Raw genomic sequence first — 22581 nt, forward strand, 5'->3', positions numbered from 1 at the left:
CTTGTTTTGTTTTAGAAAGTTCTATTCTCACACCAGTTTACACACACACACATACATACATACATATATATATATATATATATATATATATATATATATATATATATATATATATATATATATACATGTATATATATATACATATATTGGTATTTTTGTATATAATGTATATTTTGTTAATAATGCTCAAAATGGATGGCAACCTCTCACCGGCCAAATTAAGCTCCGGTTGAGTTTCAGGTTAAGACGAAAACTTTATTTACATTTTTTTCCATTTTATTTTTGGTGGTTGATATGTGTTTGCAATTACTTTTTTTTCGTTATTCTTTATATGGTATGCATTTGTTTACCTATGGAATTACACTTTGATATAAATTTGACGGTGATAATTTTATATCCGAATATTCTTATAGATAAACTGTCCATGTCTGTATGAGCTTGAATCATTGTGTTTCAGTTTTTGTGCCGTTTTTAACTGGAACGGGTTGTATATATATGCATGCTCCGTCCAAGTAAAGTTAGTTGCACTTGACTAGTCTTTCAGTCACTTTCTAGCGGCTCGCTTGCACAGTAGCTCCAATACTACTACGGTTTTCAGAATCATTTAAGTTCAAAGATAGTATAACTACACTGAGATTATATTACATCTTGGTGACATGCAATCGATTTCTTGATAGGTAAAACAGAGAATATTTTAATCTTATTGTGATTTAGCATTTAAAATGAATTTTTGAATATTACCTGGAGCTTTGGTTTCTCTTACCATGTAAACACAGTAGTCATTCAATTATAAACTCCAGCATTTATGGAAATAGAATTTGTTATAACAGCAGACAAATATCTGTACATTCACCTTTCATCACTATTTAAATTATGTGTATAGAAGTAAATGAGTAGATTGATGATGATGATATATATATATATATATATATATATATATATATATATATATATATATATATATATATATATATATATATATATTCTTTTTACTGAAAACATGACTTACCTGATATATAAATGAATCACGATGATTTTTATAACTACAATTAAATTAATAGAATATGATAAAAAATCTAAATGTATACATACACACACACACACACACACACACACACACACACACATATATATATATATATATATATATATATATATATATATATATATATATATATATATATATTACTTTTTAAATAATATAGGATTATCGATATATTCAAACTAGATCCAAATAAATGAAAGAATTCCTATTCGTGTCAGTTATGTATTTACTGAACAGAACAGTGTCTTTGCTTTGACTCTTCTGCTAAAGGGCATATTGGACCTCCGTTTAGGCCTAAACTCCTTCACAAGCCAAAGCTTCATATTCAACAAAGGATTCTATCCTGAGGGAAGAGAGAAGTGAGGCTCTGAAATATACTCAGATCTTGTGTGTCTACCGGCCCTTACTGGAAACCTCCCTTTTACTATTATTATTATTATTATTATTATTATTATTATTATTATTATTATTTACTTACTTACTTACTTACTTACTTACTTACTTACTTACTAAGCTTCAACCCTATCTGGAAAAGTATGGTGCTATATGCCCTGGGGCTACACCAGGGAAAATAGCCTAATGAGGAAAGGAAACAAGGAAATACATAAATTACGGGAAGTAATTAACATTTAACATAAAATATTTCAACAACAGTAACCATATTAAAATAAACATTTCCTACATAAACTATTAAAAACTATTAAAAACAAGGGGAAGAACAATAAGATAGAAAAGTGTGCCTGAGTTTACCCTCAAGCAAGAGAACTGTAACCCAAGACAGTGGAAGACCATGGTACAAAGGCTATGACATTATCAAAGACTAGAGAACATTGGCTTGATTTTGGAGTGTCCTTTTCCCAGAGGAGCTCCTTACCATAGCTAAAGAGTCTCTTTTACCCTTACCAACAGGAAAGTGCCACTGAACAATTAATGTTAAAGCGACAGTTTTATTACAGTTTTCCTTGACCATGAGCTTACAGATTTGCACACATTTTTTTATGTTTTCATCCTGATAGCCCTCCCCTCCCTTAACGTGTCTATCAAGTGGTATTACTGATATTAATAAAACAAGTAGATTTTAATTTACATTAATGGTTAACTTCCAAATGATATTTGTTATGCTATTAAATGTGTTGTGTTTTCCTATTACAGTCCAAGGCTTTTTTTTTTCCTATACCTGTAACGGAATCCTACAAATTCGAAACCTTCGTGAATACGGTCAAATGACATGTAGTTCTGGAATGATTTGTATTCACATATTCACATCTGCTATTTTTTTCCTATCAATCATAATAGCTCTTCGCACATAGCGACACGTCCTTATCTATCTGAGATGCTGTTGCGTCAAATCCTTCACTCTCTCATCTACACCAGTTAACAAATACCTGAACTAATCTATAAGCATTTCTAATAAGTAGGGTTTCAAGAGAAAGAGAAAATATATAGAACTTTCACAAACTCTATCTACTCCTACCTTCTATAAGTCATATATCACAATATAAAAAGTCCATGTATGCCACTTAGACCATTTTTCTTAACTTTCATGAACGAAACATTTGCATATTGCATTATAAAAATATATAATTTCTTTTAGAAATAATACGGGTGAATTTCAGAAGTATGTGAATAAGTTTCAATAAATATACGCTTTTATTTAAAAAGAACAAAAGGAACTGACTTCCCATCGTCGACATAAATTTAAGGATTAAAAATGCATTGCACCATAATATATGTTGTCGCTTCTCCTAGTCCGGACAATTAAGGGAGATTTATGGAGTTCCCCTTTCGATAATCATTTTCCTCATAAATATCAGTCATATCAGATGCAGGGTTAACCCTGATCAGATGGTAAATATCCTTCAAAGGACGGGTTATTTCCTCGAGTGCAAGCTACATCTAAGTGAAATAAGGATTACGAAGGAAATATGCATGCAAAGACACGACTACAGATCTTTTTTTTTTTTAAACATTTAATTCTCAGATTTACTTACATGTCTCTCTCTCTCTCTCTCTCTCTCTCTCTCTCTCTCTCTCTCTCTCTCTCTCTCTCTCTCTCTCTCTTTAAACTTGAATTTCTTCTCAGATATTTTGTTTTGAGCAAAACTAAATCAATATTTAATTTTAAATAAATGAACATCTGCATATGACGCACATTATTATATACTTGGTTCTTCGTTGACGATTGCTTTTAGATAATTGTATTGTATATCTTTAAGATAACATTCAATCATAATATTCGGTGCTGATATGTGAGAATATATGTGAATAAATAACTGTAAGTCTAGCATTGGGTAAAATAAATATTCCCTATTTTCAGGAGTTTAGACAGGCATCAATTGTGAGAGTAATAAATAGTTAAAGATATATATATATATATATATATATATATATATATATATATATATATATATATATATATATATATATATATATATACACACACATATATATATATATATATATATATATATATATATAGATATAGATATATAAACCTAAGTTAACCCAAATGGATTAACTATGGCCTTAAGATGATACTTAGGAAACTGTATTTTAGGTTATTTTCATTGTTTTGAAAAGTACTTAACTGATTAAATAAATATGTGAGGGATATTAAGCCAGAATCTATATATTTCCCTGTTAGTGACTTTCTAAAATGATAATAGTTAATACAAAAGTTCTATGGATTTACCATATTTACGGTGAGGATACGGTTTTCATGAATACTAATATTAACAGTTAATAGGCCTTTTATTGAAAATGATCAACCATGCTTCAGCAAAAATAAGGAATTATTATTATTATTATTATTATTATTATTATTATTATTATTATTATTATTATTATTATTATAATATATATATATATATATATATATATATATATATATATATATATATATATATATATATATATATATATATATGTGTGTGTGTGTGTGTGTGTGTGTGTGTATGCATGTGTGTGTATGTTTAGAACCTTGAAAGGGAATTTAACCAAACTCTTGTCATCCAAATAAAGGGGGTATTCGTTTCCAATTCAATTTTGCCGACTCATTGAACATTTTTATCTTACTCTCCCATGAACCTTTTCACTACGATGACGTCACTTGACGTCGAAATATGCTCTGTCATATACAGGATGAACGATAACCTGGATACATCATTTACAAATATAAACCACGTGGAAGCTAAAATCAATGAATAATGGAACCCATGGTCGTATATCAAATACATCACTCTTACGATATTTCACTGAAAAATCTCATCCGTACCCTGATATTATCCCCTCCTCCTTCTTTCTTTACCCAACCAATGAAGTCTATGGGAATCTAGCCTTTATTACTGATTGTGTAAGAGGTACTTTAGTCTGTTCTTACATTACCAAGTAGAATCACACCTCTTCTCTAGTGACTTGGCAATGGCGACGTTCCGTACAAGGAGGCCTTACTATTCTTCCCCCCTCCCCCCGACACCCCAAGCTTAGACACTAGAGATCAGTGTTGAGATATGTTCTGTTCTCGTCAGGACCCACTTAGAATTAAGTCGTTCCTGGTTTTCGTCTACAAACTGCAGACGACAGACAACGGAGGTTCTGTTGCGCCAGACAATTTTCTCCGTCGTCAATACTTTCGTTTATAAAAACCTGTAAAGTACTTTTTTCAATAAAATTATGTATAGTTGGATAAAAAAGAATGTTTCTCCCTCTGTTATGTAAGCAAAATACCCTTTATTTTATGATAAACTTGTGAAGTGGAAGAAGATTGAAACTCTTTCAACTAATCTTCGGCGTAGTGTCAGTTGTCAACCAGGAGCTCATTTATTGTTTAGTTACAAGACATTCACAAGACAGTTATACGTTAATTTACAGTAGACAAAAAGCGAGTATACCAGCATGGGTATATTTCTAGTACGAAAATGTATTTATTTCCATATATAGTATAATTATAGTATATACAGTACCTGGGGTATCCTAATAAAATGTCCCATTTTCTTTTGTATTACAAAGGAAGATTTAAGGTTAAACTAAAATTACGTCAGTAGCTGGGTACAATATCCGTGAAATTTCCTATTTTTTAAGTGGCCCAGTTAGGACCCCGCCTACCTACTTTATATATGAAAGAAAGATCTAACGCAGTCTGTTTCGTTGAAGAGTCAATGAATTGTCTTCAGATGATAGAATTAAACGATATGTGATGATAACAGAATCTTTCTGCCTGCAAAAATTGGAATTCCCGAAATACGGTAATTTCAGGGTAAGTCAGTAGAACATAATTCTACACAGTTACAATCCAACATTTACAGTAGAATGTCGGTATTGTTTTACAGCCCAACTTTATTATATTTTATTTTGTTAAAAACATTATTTTCTCTACATAAAAATAGGCTACCGGAAATTGAAAATAAATACGTTATCATTAGGCCATTGAGTAACAGGTAAGCATTAATAAAGTGTGAAATTAACAAATAGATCAACAGTGACAAACTAAATATTTAATCAAAATAGCAATTGTATTAATTTTTCACCAAAATCAACACATCAGCCTTAATGAAAATTACGAAAACATTGTCAGCAACTACCGTCTCTAACAGTGAGTAATACACAGTAAATGTGATGTATAATAATAATTTTGTCATTTCTACCTCTCACCTTGCCTTGGAGGCTTAGGGAGGGTTTTTTTATATTCCTTCTTGGAGAACCAACTTGAAGTTGTAATTATGTTTCCTTCTAGATAAATAAGTGAAACATAATTAGAGGAGCTTTTCAAAAATCAGGAAACGCCTTCGGGTGGGAGAGAGAGTGGATGTTATGGTTAAATATCATGAGTGTGACATTTGCGAACGATTTTCAGCCATACGTTGCATTAAAATTTAAATTTTTTCCCCCTTTGCCTTGAAAACATGTAACCTACAAGTAAAACATTCCAAGTATCATGCTATAATTGATTTATAAAAGGAAACATATAATTGGGTTACGGGGTTGTTGAGATACTACCCAAAGATACATAACTTTCCAATGATTTTTTACCTGTACATGTTTCTTAATGCAAAGTGGGGTTGGGTGTCAGAAGTTCGAGCAATCAAACGAAATATGAGTAAAAATACTTAGTTTATAAATTATTGCCTTATCATCCATATGACCGTTTTCTTATTTACCTATTTGCATATTGTATATAGTTATCAATAAGTTGTATTTTGCTTGAAATTTTAGATTTGGTTAAATCAATGAAAACATTAGTTTCTGCTTAAGTTCTCTAACTAGAACCATTTTTTTTTAAATTCATTAACAAGCAAAGAAAACGGATGGACAATTGGGATTATTTTGTGAATGATGAAAAGGCTTTATATCTAGACATATACATTATCCAATTGTTATCAGAATATGTCACTGTAAAAGTATAAACACTATCCAATAAGGACGTGAAAAAATGCTTATTTTGAATGCGAGTTTTAGGTAAACGCAGTTGTATCCATGTAACGAAAAAAAGCACATATCCACATTTGGTTGATTATAAGCGTTTTACAACACTTTGATTTCAAAAATACCGTAAACAATGGTACCAAATTGATAAAAAAAAAAAAAAACTTTTCTTGAACTTTCCCAAACATTTTGAAGCAAATAACAAAATGTACCAGATTTGAAAGTAGATTTTGCCCAGTGATCCATTTCATTCTTTTTTTCTTATTTTCTATTGTTTTTTTAACTTTTGAATTTGGTGTTATCCTGCTACTTACAAAAAAAAAAATGAAAATTTTCCAAATTTGACAATATTTTGTACTAGTAAGAAGCAGAAACCGTTTTATTAGCTTAATTGAATGTGATTTTTTTTTTTTAATAATAATGAAACAATGTTCTTCAGTATAAATAACAATGCTTCTAATGGATAATTATATATGAAAAAAAGTTAAGATTTGCATTAGCAATAATGGTCATGAAGACCGAATACAGATGGAGCCACCTGTCTCCAAAGGACGACAGAACAAGGATTTCTTCTTCCTTGATTTCCAAAGTTCCACATTCTGAAACTTCTGGCTGTTCAGAACTTTGGGGCCATTTATCTCATCGGGTTGAGAATGTCAACGTCAATCGTGGTTATATATGTAAGTATTCTTTTTCCAAAGATTTATTGTATTAAATTGTAAGTGTTTGTGTTAGGAATTTGACCTTTATGCTGACTTCGCCGAGTCAAACTATCCAAATTCTATACTTTTCTCACTCTTATATTGTCCTCCATACTTGAATAGTGGTTTCATGAGTACATTTTACAAATAAAAGTTCTCATATGGACTTTCAAAAGTGTTCTTGGCTTAACGAAAACTTGCCTTGAGATTCCTGGCCAGAACACGTAAAATGTAATTCGTTGTAGTGCAAAACTTTGGAAAACCTTTTCATGCAGCTCTGTAGTGTTGGTTGCCATTGTGAGGGTTCTTCGGATTGAAATTTGTTTGACATTATCTAAAGCTGATGTATTCTTTTTTTTTTTATTTTTTTTTTTTTTATTTTTTTTTTGCGTGAAATTTCTTCGATGAATCGGTGGTCCTTTTGGGCCGTTGTGAATTTATAGCATATTTCTAAATTAGTTAAGATAAAAAATCCAAATGTAAAGAGTAAGATCTGATTTTTCTTGGCAATTTTTTTTTTCCAGAGATTTTAATCTAAGTTTTGGCTGTTGATTATAGTGGTTACAGGTCTCATTTGAGCAAAAATAAGACAGTCAACAATAACAACAGACTTAGAAAAATCTGGGAGGAAGACAAGAGTAGCGTGAGTTTGATCGTCGATATTTCTACTATTATTGATTTTCACTAATTTATCTCACTGGTATACCATTATATACATACATTCCTACATATTCTAGTAAAAATAAATTGAATATCAGTGATATCTTCATGCGGCCCTCTCCTAGACATTAACCATTATATTGACTTCGGTACCAATTTCATGCAGCTGCTACTGCTATACTTTAAGTGCTGAAGATTACGATAAAATTTTCATAAATCGACGTAGTCAAGTCCTTGGATTCGTCGAACTAGCACAAAATTAAATATACCCCAATTTCAAACTTAATTCAAGCATTGCATACATCCATGAACGTCACACACACACACACACACACGCGCGCGCGCGCGCGTTGTGACTTTGGTTACACAAAAGTGAATGTTGTGACTTTGGTTACACAAAAGTGAATGTTGTAACTTTGCTTACACAAAAGTGAATGTTGTGACTTTGCTTACACAAAGGTGAATGTTGTGAATTTATGGTTGCACAATAGTGAATGTTGTGACTTTGGTTTCACATAAGTGAATGTTGACTTTTTCACAAAAGTGAATGTTGAGTGACTTTGGTACAAGTGACTTTGGGTACACTGTTGAAGTTAAGTGACTTTGGTTATACATGTGTAACATGTGTTAAGTGACTTTGGTACAAGTGACTTTGGGTACACATGTTGAATTAAGTGACTTTGGTTACACATGTGTAACATGATGTTAAGTGACTTTGGTACAAGTGACTTTGGGTACATATGTTGAAGTTAAGTGACTTTGGTTACACATGTGTAACATGTGTTAAGAGACTTTGGTTACACGTGTAAAATGTGTAAAGTGACTTTGGTTACACGTGTAAAATGTGTTAAGTGACTTTGGTTACACATGTGTAACATGTGTTAAGTGACTTTGGTTACACACGTGTAACATGTGTTAAGTGACTTTGGTTACACATGTGTAACATGTGTTAAGTGACTTTGGTTACACACGTGTAACATGTGTTAAGTGACTTTGGTTACACATGTGTAACATGTGTTAAGTGACTTTGGTTACACATGTGTTACATGTGTTAAGTGACTTTGGTTACACATGTGTAACATGTGTTGAGTGACTTTGGTTACACGTGTGTTGAGTGACTTTGGTTACACGTGTGTTGAGTGACTTTGGTTACACGTGTGTTGAGTGACTTTGGTTACACGTGTGTAACATGTGTTGAGTGACTTTTGTTACACGTGTGTAACATGTGTTGAGTGACTTTGGTTACACGTGTGTAACATGTGTTAAGTGACTTTGGTTACACGTGTGTTAAGTAACTTTGGTTACATGTGTGTTGAGTGACTTTGGTTACACCTTTGTTGAGTGACTTTGGTTACACATGTGTAACATGTGTTAAGTGACTTTGGTTACACATGTGTAACATGTGTTAGGTGGCTTTGGTTACACGTGTAACATGTGTTAGGTGGCTTTGGTTACACGTGTAACATGTGTTAGGTGGCTTTGGTTACACGTGTAACATGTGTTAGGTGGCTTTGGTTACACGTGTAACATGTGTTAGGTGGCTTTGGTTACACATGTGTAACATGTGTTAGGTGGCTTTGGTTACACATGTGTAACATGTGTTAAGTGGCTTTGGTTACCATGTGTAACATGTGTTAAGTGGCTTTGGTTACCATGTGTAACATGTGTTAGGTGACTTTGGTTACACGTGTATCATTTGTTAGGTGACTTTGGTTACACATGTGTAACATGTGTTAGGTGGCTTTGGTTACACATGTGTAACATGTGTTAGGTTGCTTTGGTTACACATGTGTAACATGTTAGGTGACTTTGGTTACACATGTGTAACATGTTAGGTGACTTTGGTTACACACGTGTAACATGTGATAGGTGACTTTGGTTACACACGTGTAACATGTGATAGGTGGCTTTGGTTACACACGTGTAACATGTGATAGGTGGCTTTGGTTACACGTGTAACATGTGATAGGTGACTTTGGTTACACGTGTAGCATGTTAGGTGACTTTGGTTACACGTGTAACATGGGTTAGGTGACTTTGGTTACACATGTGTAACATGGGTTAGGTGACTTTGGTTACACGTGTAACATGGGTTAGGTGACTTTGGTTACACATGTGTAACATGTGTAACATGTGTTAAGTGACTTTGGTTACACATGGTAAGTGACTTTGGTTACACATGTGTAACATGTGTTAAGTGACTGGTTACACATATGTGAATGTCAGGTTGGTAACATAAATATAAGTGAGGTTGGTTTCACTAATGTGAATAAGTCACGTTTGTTACGCAAATGCGAATAAGGGACGTTTGTTACACAAATTTGAGTGGTTAGTGACGTTTGTAACACAGATGTAGATGTTTAGTGACGTTTGTTACCCAGATGTGGATGTTTAGTGACGTTTGTTACACAGATGTGGATGTTTAGTGACGTTTGTAACACAGATGTAGATGTTTCGTGACGTTTGTTACACAGATGTGGATGTTTAGTGACGTATGTTATACAGATGTGGATGTTTAGTGACGTCTGTTACACAAACGTCAATGTTGAGTGACGTTTGTTACACAAACGTCAATGTTGAGTGACGTTTGTTACGCAAACGTCAATGTTGAGTGAAGTTTGTTACACAAACGTCAATGTTGAGTGAAGTTTGTTACACAAACGTCAATGTTGAGTGACGTTTGCTACACAAATGTCAGTGTTTAGTGACGCGTTATACAAATGTCAGTGTTTTGTTACGTTTGTTACACAAATGTCAATGATAGATGGCGTTTGTTACACAAATGTGAATAGGTTGTGTTTGTTACACAAATGTGAATAGGTGGTGTTTGTTACGCAAATGGAATAGGTGGCGTTTGTTATACGAATAAAATAGATGGCGTTTGTAATACGAATGAAATAGATGGCGTTTGTTACACAAATGTGAACGGTCAGTGTCGTTAGTTACTCAAATGTGAACGGTCAGTGTCGTTAGTTACTCAAATGTGAACGGTCAGTGTCGTTAGTTACTCAAATGTGAACGGTCAGTGTCGTTAGTTACTCAAATGTGAACGGTCAGTGTCGTTAGTTACTCAAATGTGAACGGTCAGTGTCGTTAGTTACTCAAATGTGAACGGTCAGTGGCGTTTGTTACTCAAATGTGAACGGTCAGTGGCGTTTGTTACTCAAATGTGAACGGTCAGTGGCGTTTGTTACTCAAATGTGAACGGTCAGTGGCGTTTGTTACTCAAATGTGAACGGTCAGTGGCGTTTGTTACTCAAATGTGAACGGTCAGTGGCGTTTGTTACTCAAATGTGAACGGTCAGTGGCGTTTGTAACACAAAGGTGAACGGTCAGTGGCGTTTGTTACTCAAATGTGAACGGTCAGTGGCGTTTGTAACACAAATGTGAACGGTCAGTGGCGTTTGTAACACAAATGTGAACGGTCAGTGGCGTTTGTAACACAAATGTGAACGGTCAGTGGCGTTTGTAACACAAATGTGAACGGTCAGTGGCGTTTGTAACACAAATGTGAACGGTCAGTGGCGTTTGTAACACAAATGTGAACGGTCAGTGGCGTTTGTAACACAAAGGTGAACGGTCAGTGGCGTTTGTAACACAAAGGTGAACGGTCAGTGGCGTTTGTAACACAAAGGTGAACGGTCAGTGGCGTTTGTAACACAAAGGTGAACGGCCAGTGGCGTTTGTAACACAAAGGTGAACGGCCAGTGGCGTTTGTAACACAAAGGTGAACGGCCAGTGGCGTTTGTAACACAAAGGTGAACGGCCAGTGGCGTTTGTAACACAAAGGTGAACGCTCAGGGGCATTTGTTACACAAATGTGAATCTGCATACAGAAATGTGAATGTTTAGTGACTGAATGTTTTGTGACGTTTGTTACAAAGTGTGACTGGTTACAGAAATGTGAATTTTTACAATCTCTTTTCACACGAATGGTTTACTGGATGTTTGTATTATACAAGGGTTAATGTTTAGTGGCTCTGGTTAGTCTTTTGAAGGTTTAGTGACCTGGTTACATACTTGTGAAGATTTAGTGACCCTGGTTACACAATTGTGAAGATTTAGTGACCCTGGTTACACAATTGTGAAGGTTTAGTGACCCTGGTTACACAATTGTGAAGGTTTAGTGACCCTGGTTACACACTTGTAAAGGTTTAGTGACCATGGTTGCACACATGTGAAGGTTTAGTGACCCTGGTTACACACTTGTGATGGTTTAGGGACCCTGGTTACACACTAGTGAAGGTTTAGTGATTTTGGTCACACACTAGTGAAGGTTTAGTGATTTTGGTCACATACTAGTGAAGGTTTAGTGATTTTGGTCACACACTAGTGAAGGTTCAGTGATTTTGGTTACACCCTAGTGAAGGTTTAGTGATTCTGGCTACACCCTAGTGAAGGTTTAGTGATTGTGGTTACACCCTAGTGAAGGTTTAGTGACTGTGGTCACACGCCTGTGAAGGTTTGGTGACTGTGGTTACATACTAGTGAAAGTTTGTGACTGGTTAATCACTTGTGAAGGCTCGTGACTGCTTAATCACTTGTGAAGGCTTAGTGACACTGGTTACGTACTTGTGGAGCTTTTGTAAGCAATCTTAGTACTTTTGTTGGTTTTTATTTAAAATTTCTATTTCTAATAAACTCTAGTCTGCGCTTTATACGTTCAAAGGCATGCAAATGGAAAATTAAGTTTGACATGGTACACTAATTATTAGCGAAAGCGGAATTCTCTAAGAAATTTTGAGTGTGCTAGTTATTTTGGCATTGTTCTTTTTAATGGAGGCTGGGGCATAACGCCTTCCATATCGGTCGATTAAAATTTGAAGTCTTAATTGCTAGGTTCAATGTTTACAACTATGAGACCGATTAAGCTTTTTTTTTTTTGGCGTATGACTTGTTTGTATTGGTATTTGCCAACTTTTTTTTTTTACCTAATTACCGGAGGTTTTATTATTAAGAGATTCCAAATATTTACAGTATGCACAAGTTTCATGATCCAAAACATTCATTTTTCTACCAACCCCCATTCAGATTCAGTATGACTATTAACATAAACTTATCCAAGAGGGATGTACTTTCCCTCGAATTTGTGTAATCAATTTCCGTAATTGGTTATGATGGAAATGTTCTGTTCTGTGTATAGTTGTTGTTGCTCATGTGAATGTATAAAAAAATAAATCTGAAATAATGACCGACGGTGCAAGCATAAACAGCCCATTGTACTGCTTACTAGAACTAAGTAGCAGTGATGTAATGTTAATTTTGCCAGCATAGTGAGCCACGGTGGAGCAAAAACTCTCAGGCGTAGATGAACGAGATAATTGAAGCTTTAATTAACAGCCTGTTTCACGAACTATATTTTTCCAACTGGGTTAGCTTGTGTTTATTTGGCATTTCTGGCCAGAATTATTGCTACAAATAACTTTACCTAATTCCCGGCCAAAAACAGTTTTCTTACAAAAGTCCCTCATAACTGTCCTAAATGTAAATGGTACAAAAACAATTGAAAAGGTGGTTTGCCTCACTCATGGTCAGAAATGCCTAAAATAAGACATCAGAGGCAAAATACATGGTTTATGTAATTGGTTTGAATTTAAAGTATATTTAACTTTTTTAGTTTAAAAGTTAGAATATCTTAACTACCAATGGAACATGACGTTTCTAGTTATTTTAGATTTATTTACCACCTCCCATGAAAAGCTAGTTTTTTAAAACCTATATTTCTTTGATAATTGGGTCATATTAAACAAAGAATACCCTCTGCTTCACTAAACCTGAAGCGCTTTAGGTAGTAAGTGTTGAAGTATTTTTTTTTTTTCTAAAACATATATATTGCACTTACGGTGGAATCTAGTCTTGATACATGACGTTTACTTAAATTTCTCATGACTTATCTTGCCAATGTATTTTACATGACGTTTACTTAAATTTCTCATGACTTATCTTGCCAATGTATTTTCTTTCATGGGGAATTCTGATTACATTTGAATGTGTTACTTGATGTCTTAGACTCCTATACTAGTTATGGGAGTTTAGCAAATGAAGTTCAATCTTTTCTTTATTGACAAATGTGTATAGAAGTTTTCACAATTAAAGAAGTTATATAATTAAATTAATTAATGCAGTCTCATTAGTGTTTTTGCAGCAAGTTTATAAAATATAAACTTTGGGGGATTTAAATGTTTTTAATTTTGTCAAGTATATCAGCAGCTTCAGACACAAGTAGGTTGGCGTTTTTCCCAGTTTTATACATGCAGTTCAAGTGGATAAACACGTTAAAATATTCTTAGAATATTTATTGGGATATATTCGCCATAAGTTGTAATGGAAATTTAGCATTAAAATAATGCTTTTATTACTCAAGATAAAATTTTGGTGAATTTAGAAAAAAAAGCATTCTCACTGGTAATGTCTTCATATGCAAGTCTTTTGGAATGGTAGAAATTGTACATAAACTAATTTCCTCTTCCATATTTCCAATTATCATGCTGAGTGAGGTGTTGAATCTTGAACGATAAACGGATGTATACGAAACGGAATTTTTTAAAGGAACATTCCATTCAGCTGAACTGGAGTAAACAGATTAAAAATATTTGCTTGAAAATTGACCCGTAAATTCAAAACTTCCAGTACTGGTAAGTGGATAAAACTTTACTTTAACATTTGTTAATCTTTATGGTTTTTGTGCAAATAATAAATGAAAAAGTCTTAAAATTGAATCTAAAAAATATAAATTAGTTTAAATTGGTGATTAGACTTTGCACTAATTTAAAAGTAGTTATTTCTGGTGAAAATAATTATTTCTAAAGTTATATGATTTGTAAATTTGTTGGCTGCAACTTTAATATCAGAGGCGGTATAGTGGTAGGGAAATATAAATACATTAAAGACGGAAGTGTAATTAATTAGTTTTAAAGGTCCATTAGTACCTGGCTGAAGTAATTATTTTTTTGAAGTTTAAAAGCATTTATGTTTGAACATATTGTTTGGCGTTATTTACCAATGTGTCAAGTTAGTATTGATGGACAGATATTTTGGCGATAAATTTAAATGCACATGAAATCTCTCAATCCAAATTGACAATATAGAAAAGTAAAAAATATTAAAATTTATGATTGAACGAAAAAAAGGTTACTATAGGCCGTAAACAATCTGATCAATCCACACTGGCCAGCCTGGTCATGTAAACCAGGGTTGAAAGGTATTTCTTTAACCCTTATGAAAACTAGCCAATTCCCAGACATAAATATGAACGTCTGAGTCTTTTGTAATGAAGTGGACCATAAACTGCTGCAGTTTGTTGTTGTTGTTGTTGTTGTTTTATATTGTAGATTATTTAATTTACTTTGGGGTTATAAATTATTAATTTTGAGTCGCTAAATATTTACCTGTTCGAGGAAAGATTTATCATAACGAGAGATAAGAATTTTTGAGTGTTAACATGTGCTTAAGATGCGAATATAGATAACATGTAAAATCGTGAATATGGCTAACTTTTATAATTATGAATATGGCTAACTTGTTACATTGTGAATGTATAACTTTTAATATTGTGAATGTGTAACTTTTAATATTGTGAATGTGTAACTTTTAATATAGTGAATGTGTAACTTGTTAGATTATAAATGTATATAACTTGAAACTGGGAATTTGTATAACTTCTAAAATTCTTATTAGACTGGAAACTTATAACTTGTAAGATTGGACACTTATAACTTGTAAGATTTGGAACTCATAACGTGTAAGATTATTAGGCAAAACTCTGTTCTCAGGTTCAGATGTTCAGCTTCATATAAAAATTGTTGGAACTGCGGTTTTTCAATGGGTAAAAAAAATGGAAACTACTGTTTTTCAATGGGTAGAACAAGGAGAATATGTATCATTTTGAAAGGTGAGAAACAAATTAGCATTAAAGTCTTCGTAAAAATTCTTTTGATTTCTTTATAAAAAAAAAAACTTATCTGATCCACAGTGAAATATGAATATAAAATATTTAAATGCAATTTAGCTAATTCTTGCTACATCTAAGGTAAAGAGTAGGCCTACTTCCGGCAAAGATAGACTAGTTAAGATTTAATATGTACATTACAGGCTTTGATTTCTTCAAATTTTATCCGGAACTCGTGTAAGAAAAAGAAGAAACAAGAATTGCAAGCAGGCTGAACGTTGAAACTCCACCAGTAAAGCAATAGATTTTGAGAAAATTCAATAACGAAAAGACTACGAAAAAATTATCCTACAAAAACTGTTGATCTCATTAATAAATACTGTTTTTACATTTAAAATTACTGTAAGGTCGTAATGAGTATATTAAATAGCCACTTTTCCATTGTACTGCAATTTTTCCAATACCTAATTTTTCATAGTTCTTTTCTGATATCTTTTTGTTATCACTGCATTTGCAACATTTTTCTTTCTAGTTTTCAATCAATGGCTTTTATTCTAGTCTATCATCTGCTCTACTTTTCCTTTCTTCTACTTATTGCGGTGTTTTTCTTAGCTGTATTTTCTAATTTTCTTCCTTTTCGTTCCGAGATTTCTGGTCTTCGTCTTGTTTACTTCGCATACTCTGCTTTTTTAATGTTTTAGTTAAGTTATTGCTAGTATTGCTTTTGGTTGCTGACACTTACCTGCAGGTTAGTTTGAGATATTTTGGTTAACGTCTCTACACAGGTGTGCCTATTTATAATTTTCTAAAGTTTAATGTTTAAGCAGTTTTATTTGTCTCCAACAACTGAATTTCTGAAGAGACTTCAGAAGAAAAGTTTTCCTTTCTACTCTCGTTTCCCCAAGACTTGCATGGATTTTTTTTCCTTAAAGTTCTTGTGGCAGGTTTCATGTAAATATACTAATTATTTTTATGGGTTTTCTACAAGCATATATTTCAGTATTTTTCATGTGAACAAGTTTATTACAAAATTTCTTATACAAAATTTTAGCATTTAGATATACAGATTTATGGGTTTTTAATTCAAAATATATCTGCAATAACACAGCCAAACACAAAATTTTCTATTAAGGCCACTTGGTATATGTAGTTCCTGAAATTCTTGTTAAAAATTGTTTATCACTACAATGATGTTTGAATTTCCCTGTTTGGAAGGTTCTTTACACAAGTCTTGGTTTTCATGACACTGAAGTATTTTGGCTATTGGTTTTTTTTTTTTTCCCGTAAGTATTTCCTTGACGAATATCTTACGCCTTTGAGGTTGATTTTGGTCTTAAAATGTGAGGCTATTTAATTTCTATATCTAGAATCTTAGTTAATTTTGGCCAAGTTTGACTTGGGTGACATAAGGTAGATTTGAATGCTGATGCTATTTAGTATAATTTAATGAAATGAGTTGAATATTGAAGGCTCTAGAGCTCACGGGTAGAATGAAGTATTTAATTGCTAAGGACGTTACCCGAAATGTTATATTTATTTTAGAGGGTTTAATTCTTTGGAAACGCCTATAAGAAAGCTTTAATATCCATGTAAGAAACTATTGGTTCCTTTATTATTTTTTTATATAGAGAACTTTAAAAAAGTTTTAAAATCTACCTTGTCAATGGAGTGAAAATTTCAGCGTACTAAAAATAGTAGGATTATTAGGAACCTTAATAACTGGATTTTACGTATGAAAGGGAGTGCGCAAGATGCCCTGAAGCTTATTTTATATGTAAATTTATTGTCCTTGTAAATTAATCTTTTTAAATGAAGACTTTGGTATTTGAGTTTAAGGTTTTGCTCAACATTTGCACATAATAAAACTCATTTTTCTTTTTCCACCAGGTTCTAATGGGACCTAAATGACACAGGAGCTTATACGGAAACTATTAGATTACTTTTTTTCACGAATAGGGTAACTTAGTAATAAACTTATTCTCGTAGTATGGAATGCCCTTGAGTGGAAGAAATTTGCTGCCATTTCACTGGTGCAATACGGAAACCTTATTAGTAAGTGTATAAAACCGTCAAATTTGTCGTACCTAGCTAGCTTTTAAAGCAATTTGCAAATAACCTTTTATAAAACTTTAACTCTTATGTTTTATAAAATCTTAAATTTTATATTAAATTTAGAACATTCATGTAAATTGAGATGAAATTTAAATTACCGTAATTCTAATATTCAATTGTAATTAAGCAGAAAAATTACTTGTTTGTTAAAGGGAAATGTAAAAGCTCTCACCTTTTTAAGAATAGGTCTGTAGTTCTCAAAAGTGAAACAAAATTGATTTTAAATATAGAATTTTAGTAAAAGGGAGAATGGTGGAATGTTTACTATAAGGTTAGTTAGCCAACTATCCTCATATAAACGTTTAACTTATTTTGGGGATTTAACATCCTTTGTATATAAGTCGAGTATCTTAAAGCTTTGAATTTCGTAGTATGGTTAGCTCTTTTAAGATAGTCAAACAATGACTCTGCCAGAAAATTGCATTTCTAAGTAATCCTTTTTTCAGATTGCAGCCCATTAAAATTTGGCTTCGAATGGTGGATTAAACATCCATCTAAAGTCCTAAAAAGGTAAGTTTACTATATAATTCAGTTTTTAAAATTTTAAGGATGTATAAACTATCAACATTTTTCCCTTAAATTCGAATGGCAGTAAATTAATTATGCTAATTTCAATGTAAATTAACCATTCGATATCAATCTAATATGATTTTTAAAAAATCTGTCCCTATAGTATTTTTGGTTAAATCTATTTTATTGTTTTTTTCAATTGCCGATTGTCTTTTTTGTATTTTGGAAGAAAAATCAGAATGAGTAAAGTAACCTTTTGTTTTATAAACAACATGGTTGTGTTTTTTCACATTTGTAAATCATTGCTCGTGTCTAATGTTAGATCATATTTACATGAATTTTTCACATTTGTAAATCATTGCTCGTGTCTAATGTTAGATCATATTTACATGAATTTAAGACTTGACAGATGTTTCTGGTGGATTAAGACCTAAATTATTGTTGCAGATACGCACGTTAATGGAGAAAAAGTGGAAGTGTGAACAGAGAAAAGACAACCAGCAGTACCAAATATATTAGTAAATGAAACAAAATTATTGGAGTAATTAAATCAAATAAAACTATATTAAGAAGAATATACATGGTTTATGTATTTGGCTTTAATTTAAAATATATTTAACTTTTTTAGTTTAAAAGTTAGAATATCTTAACTACCAAAGGAACATGACGTTTCTAGTTATTTTAGATTTATTTACCACCTCCCATAAAAGGCTAGTTTTTTTTAAACCTATATTTCTTCGATAATTGGGTTATATTCAACTAGGAATACCCTCTGCTTCACTAAACCTGAAGCGCTTTAGGTAGTAAGTGTTGAACTAATCTTTATTTTCTTAAACATAGATGTTGCATTTACGGTAGATTCTAGTCTTGATATATGACGTTTAATTAAATTTCTCATGACTTATCTTGCCAAGGTATTTGCTTTCATGGCGAATTCTGATTACATTTGAATTTATTTTGCTTGATGTCTTAGACTCCTATACTAGTTATGGGAGTTTAGTAAATGAAGTTCAATCTTTTCTTTATTGACAAATGTGTATAGAAGTTTTCACAATTAAAGAAGTTAAATAATGAAATTAATTAATGCAGTCTCATTAGTGTTTTTGCAGCAAGTTTATAAAATATAAACCTTGGACATAAATGTTTTAATTTTTTTCTGAATTATTTCTGCAGCTTCAAACACAAGTAGGTTGGTTTTTTTCCTAGTTTTATACATGCAGTTCAAGTGGATAAACACACAAAGATATTCTTTTCAAAATATTTATTGGGATATATTCGCCATAAGTTATAATAGAAATTTAGTATTAAAATAATGCTCATCACTCAAGAAAAAAAAGTTTTGGTAAATATAGAAAAAAAAGCGTTCTCACTGGTAATGTCTTCATATGCAAGTGTTTTGGAATGGTAGATATTGTACATAAATTTTCTTTTACAGATTTTTTATTACCATGCTGAGTGTGATGTTGAAACTTGAACGATAAACGGATGCATAAGAAACTGATTTTTTTTTTTTAAGGAACATCTCATTCAGCTGAATTGGAGTAAACAGATTAATAAAAATGTTTACTTGAAAATGACCCACAAATTCAAAACTTCCAGTACTGGTGGGTGGATAAAACTTTACTTTAACATTTGTTAAGCTTTATGGTTATTATGCAAATAATAAATGAAAAATGTCTTAGAATTAAATCCAAGAAATATAAATTAGTTAGTTTAAATTAGTGATTAGACTTTGCACTAATTTGAAAGTAGTTATTTCTGGCGAAAATAATTATTTCTAAAGCTCTATGATTTGTAAATTAGTTGGCCGTAACTTTAATATCAGAGGCGGTATAGTGATAGAGAATATAAATACATTAAAGACGGAAGTGTTATTATTTAGTATTAAATGTTTATCAGTACCTGACTAAAGTAACTATTTTTTTTAGTTTTAAAAGCATTTGTTTAAAAAAAAATTGTTTGGCGTTAGTTACCAGTGTGTTAAGTTAGTATTGATGGACATATATTTTGGCGATAAATGTAAATGCACATGAAATCTCTCAAACCAAATTGATAATATAGAAAAGTAAAAAATATTAAAATTTATGATTGAAGAAAATTGTTTTACTTGGTGAAACCTTTACTATAGGCCGTAAACAATCAGACCAATCCGCACTGGACAGCGTGGTGATGAAAACCAGGGTTAAAAGGTATTCTTTTAACCCTGATGAAAACTAGCCAATTCCCAGACAAAAATATGAACGTCTCTTGAGTCTTTTGTAATGAAGTGGGCCATAAACTACTGCATTTTCTTGTTGTTGTTGTTTCATATTGTAGATAATTTAATTTACTTTGGGTTTTAAATTCTTAATTTTGAGTCTTTAAATATTTACCTGTTCGAGAAAAGATTTATAACGAAAAATAAGAATTTGAGAGTGCTAGCATGATGTGCTTAAGATTGCGAATATAGATAACTTGTAAAATCGTGAATATGGCTAACTTGTAGAATTATGAATATGGCTAACTTGTTACATTGTGAATGTGAAACTTTTAATATTGTGAATGTGAAACTTTTAATATTGTGAATGTGTATAACTTGATAGATTATGAATGTATATAACTTGAGACTGGGAACTTGTATAACTTGTAAGATTCTTGCAAGATTGGAAACTTATATAACTTGTAAGATTATTAGGTAAAATTCTGTTCTCAGGTTGTTCAGATGTTCAGCTTCATATAAAAATTGTTGGAACTGCGGTTTTTCACTGGGTAAATTTTTTTTTGGAAACTACCGTTTTTCAATGGGTAGATCAAGGAGAATATATCTCATTTTGAAAGGCAAGAGACAAATTAGCATTGAAGTTCTCGTAAAAATACTTTGATTTCCTTATAAAAAAAAAATCTTATCGAAAGTAAAATATGTGTAAAATATTTAAATGCAATTTAGCTAATTCTTGCGACATCTAAGATAAAGAGTAGGCATACTTTCGGCAAAGATAGACTAGTTAAGATTTAATATGTACATTACAGGCTTTGATTTCTTCCAGGTTTATCCGGAACTCGTGTATGAAAATGAAGAAACCAGAATTGCAAGCAGGCTGAACGTTGAAACTCAACCAGTAAAGCAATAGATTTTTAGAAAATTCAATAACGAAAAGACTACGAAAATAAGGATTCTACAAAAACTGTTGATCTCATTAATAAGTCTGTTGTAGCTAAAATACTGTTTTCACATTTAAAATTACTGTAGGTTGTAATGAGTATATCAAATAGCCACTTTTCCATTGTACTGCAATTTTTCCAATACCTAATTTTTCATAGTTCTATTCTGATCTCGTCTCGTTACCACTGCATTTGCAATATTTTCCTCTCTAGTTTTCCATCAATACAATGGATTTTATTCTAGTCTATCATCTACTGTACTTTTCATTTCTTCTACCTATTGCGGTGTTTTTCTTAGCTGCATTTTCCTAATTTTCTTCCTTTTCGTTCCGATATTTCTGGTCTTGTCTTGTTTACTTCGCATACTCCTGCTTTTTATTTTATGTTTTAGTTAAGTTATTGCTAGTATTGACTTTAGTAGCTGACATTTACCTGCAGGTTAGTTTGAGAGATTTTGGTTAACGTCTCTACACAGGTGTGCTTATTTGTAATTTTCTAAAGTTTAATGTTAAATCAGTTTTAATTGTCTTTTACGACTGAATTTCTGAAGAGACTTCAGAAGAAAAGTTTTTCTTTCTACTCTGGTTTCCCTAACACTCGCATGGATTTTTTCCCTTCAAGTTCTTGTGGCAGGTTTCATGTAAATGTACTAATTATTTTCATGGTTTTTACACACATATATTCCAGTATTTTTCGTGTACAAGTGTTTTAAAAAATTTCTTATATGCAAAATTTTAGCATGTATATATTATGAAATATAGATTGGTATAGATCACAAATTTTTTTAAAAACTTTTATGGGTTTTTAATTCAAAATATACCTGCAATTTCAGAGTCAAACCCAAAATATTCTATTAAGGCCACTTGGTATTTGTAATTCCTGAAATTCTTTGTTAGAAATTTGTTTATCACTGCAATAATCAGTTTGAATTTTCTTATGTCTTGGAAGGTTATCTTAACACAAGTCTTGGTTTTCATGACTCGGAGGTATTTAAGAAATTACTTTTTTTCAATAAGTATATCCTTGACAAATATCTTACGCCCTTGAGGTTGATTTTGGTCTTGAAATGTGAGGCTATTTAATTTCTATATCTAGATTCTTAG

At 32.0% G+C, this 22581-nt stretch overlaps 2 long non-coding RNA genes across 5 annotated transcripts in view; one reads left to right on the plus strand and one right to left on the minus strand.

Moving 5' to 3' along the window:
• The window catches only part of LOC137623269 (uncharacterized), a 478525-nt gene that overhangs the window by 454577 nt on the left and 1367 nt on the right, over positions 1 to 22581 (plus strand). The window contains exons 1-3 of one of the 4 annotated variants that reach the window (XR_011040582.1): positions 14304 to 14462; positions 15600 to 15718; positions 21364 to 22189. This is a non-coding gene — a long non-coding RNA (uncharacterized lncRNA). Of the gene's footprint in view, positions 1 to 14303; positions 14463 to 15599; positions 15719 to 21363; positions 22192 to 22581 lie in introns of those variants that run through there. The other 3 variants (XR_011040583.1, XR_011040581.1, XR_011040584.1) reach the window with 3 other exon arrangements.
• Positions 1 to 22581, minus strand: part of LOC137623259 (uncharacterized) — a 492316-nt gene that overhangs the window by 361784 nt on the left and 107951 nt on the right. The gene's annotated exons all lie outside the window — the stretch shown is intronic.

Source organism: Palaemon carinicauda, chromosome 2 (assembly GCF_036898095.1).
Source record: "Palaemon carinicauda isolate YSFRI2023 chromosome 2, ASM3689809v2, whole genome shotgun sequence".
NCBI lineage: Eukaryota > Metazoa > Arthropoda > Malacostraca > Decapoda > Palaemonidae > Palaemon > Palaemon carinicauda.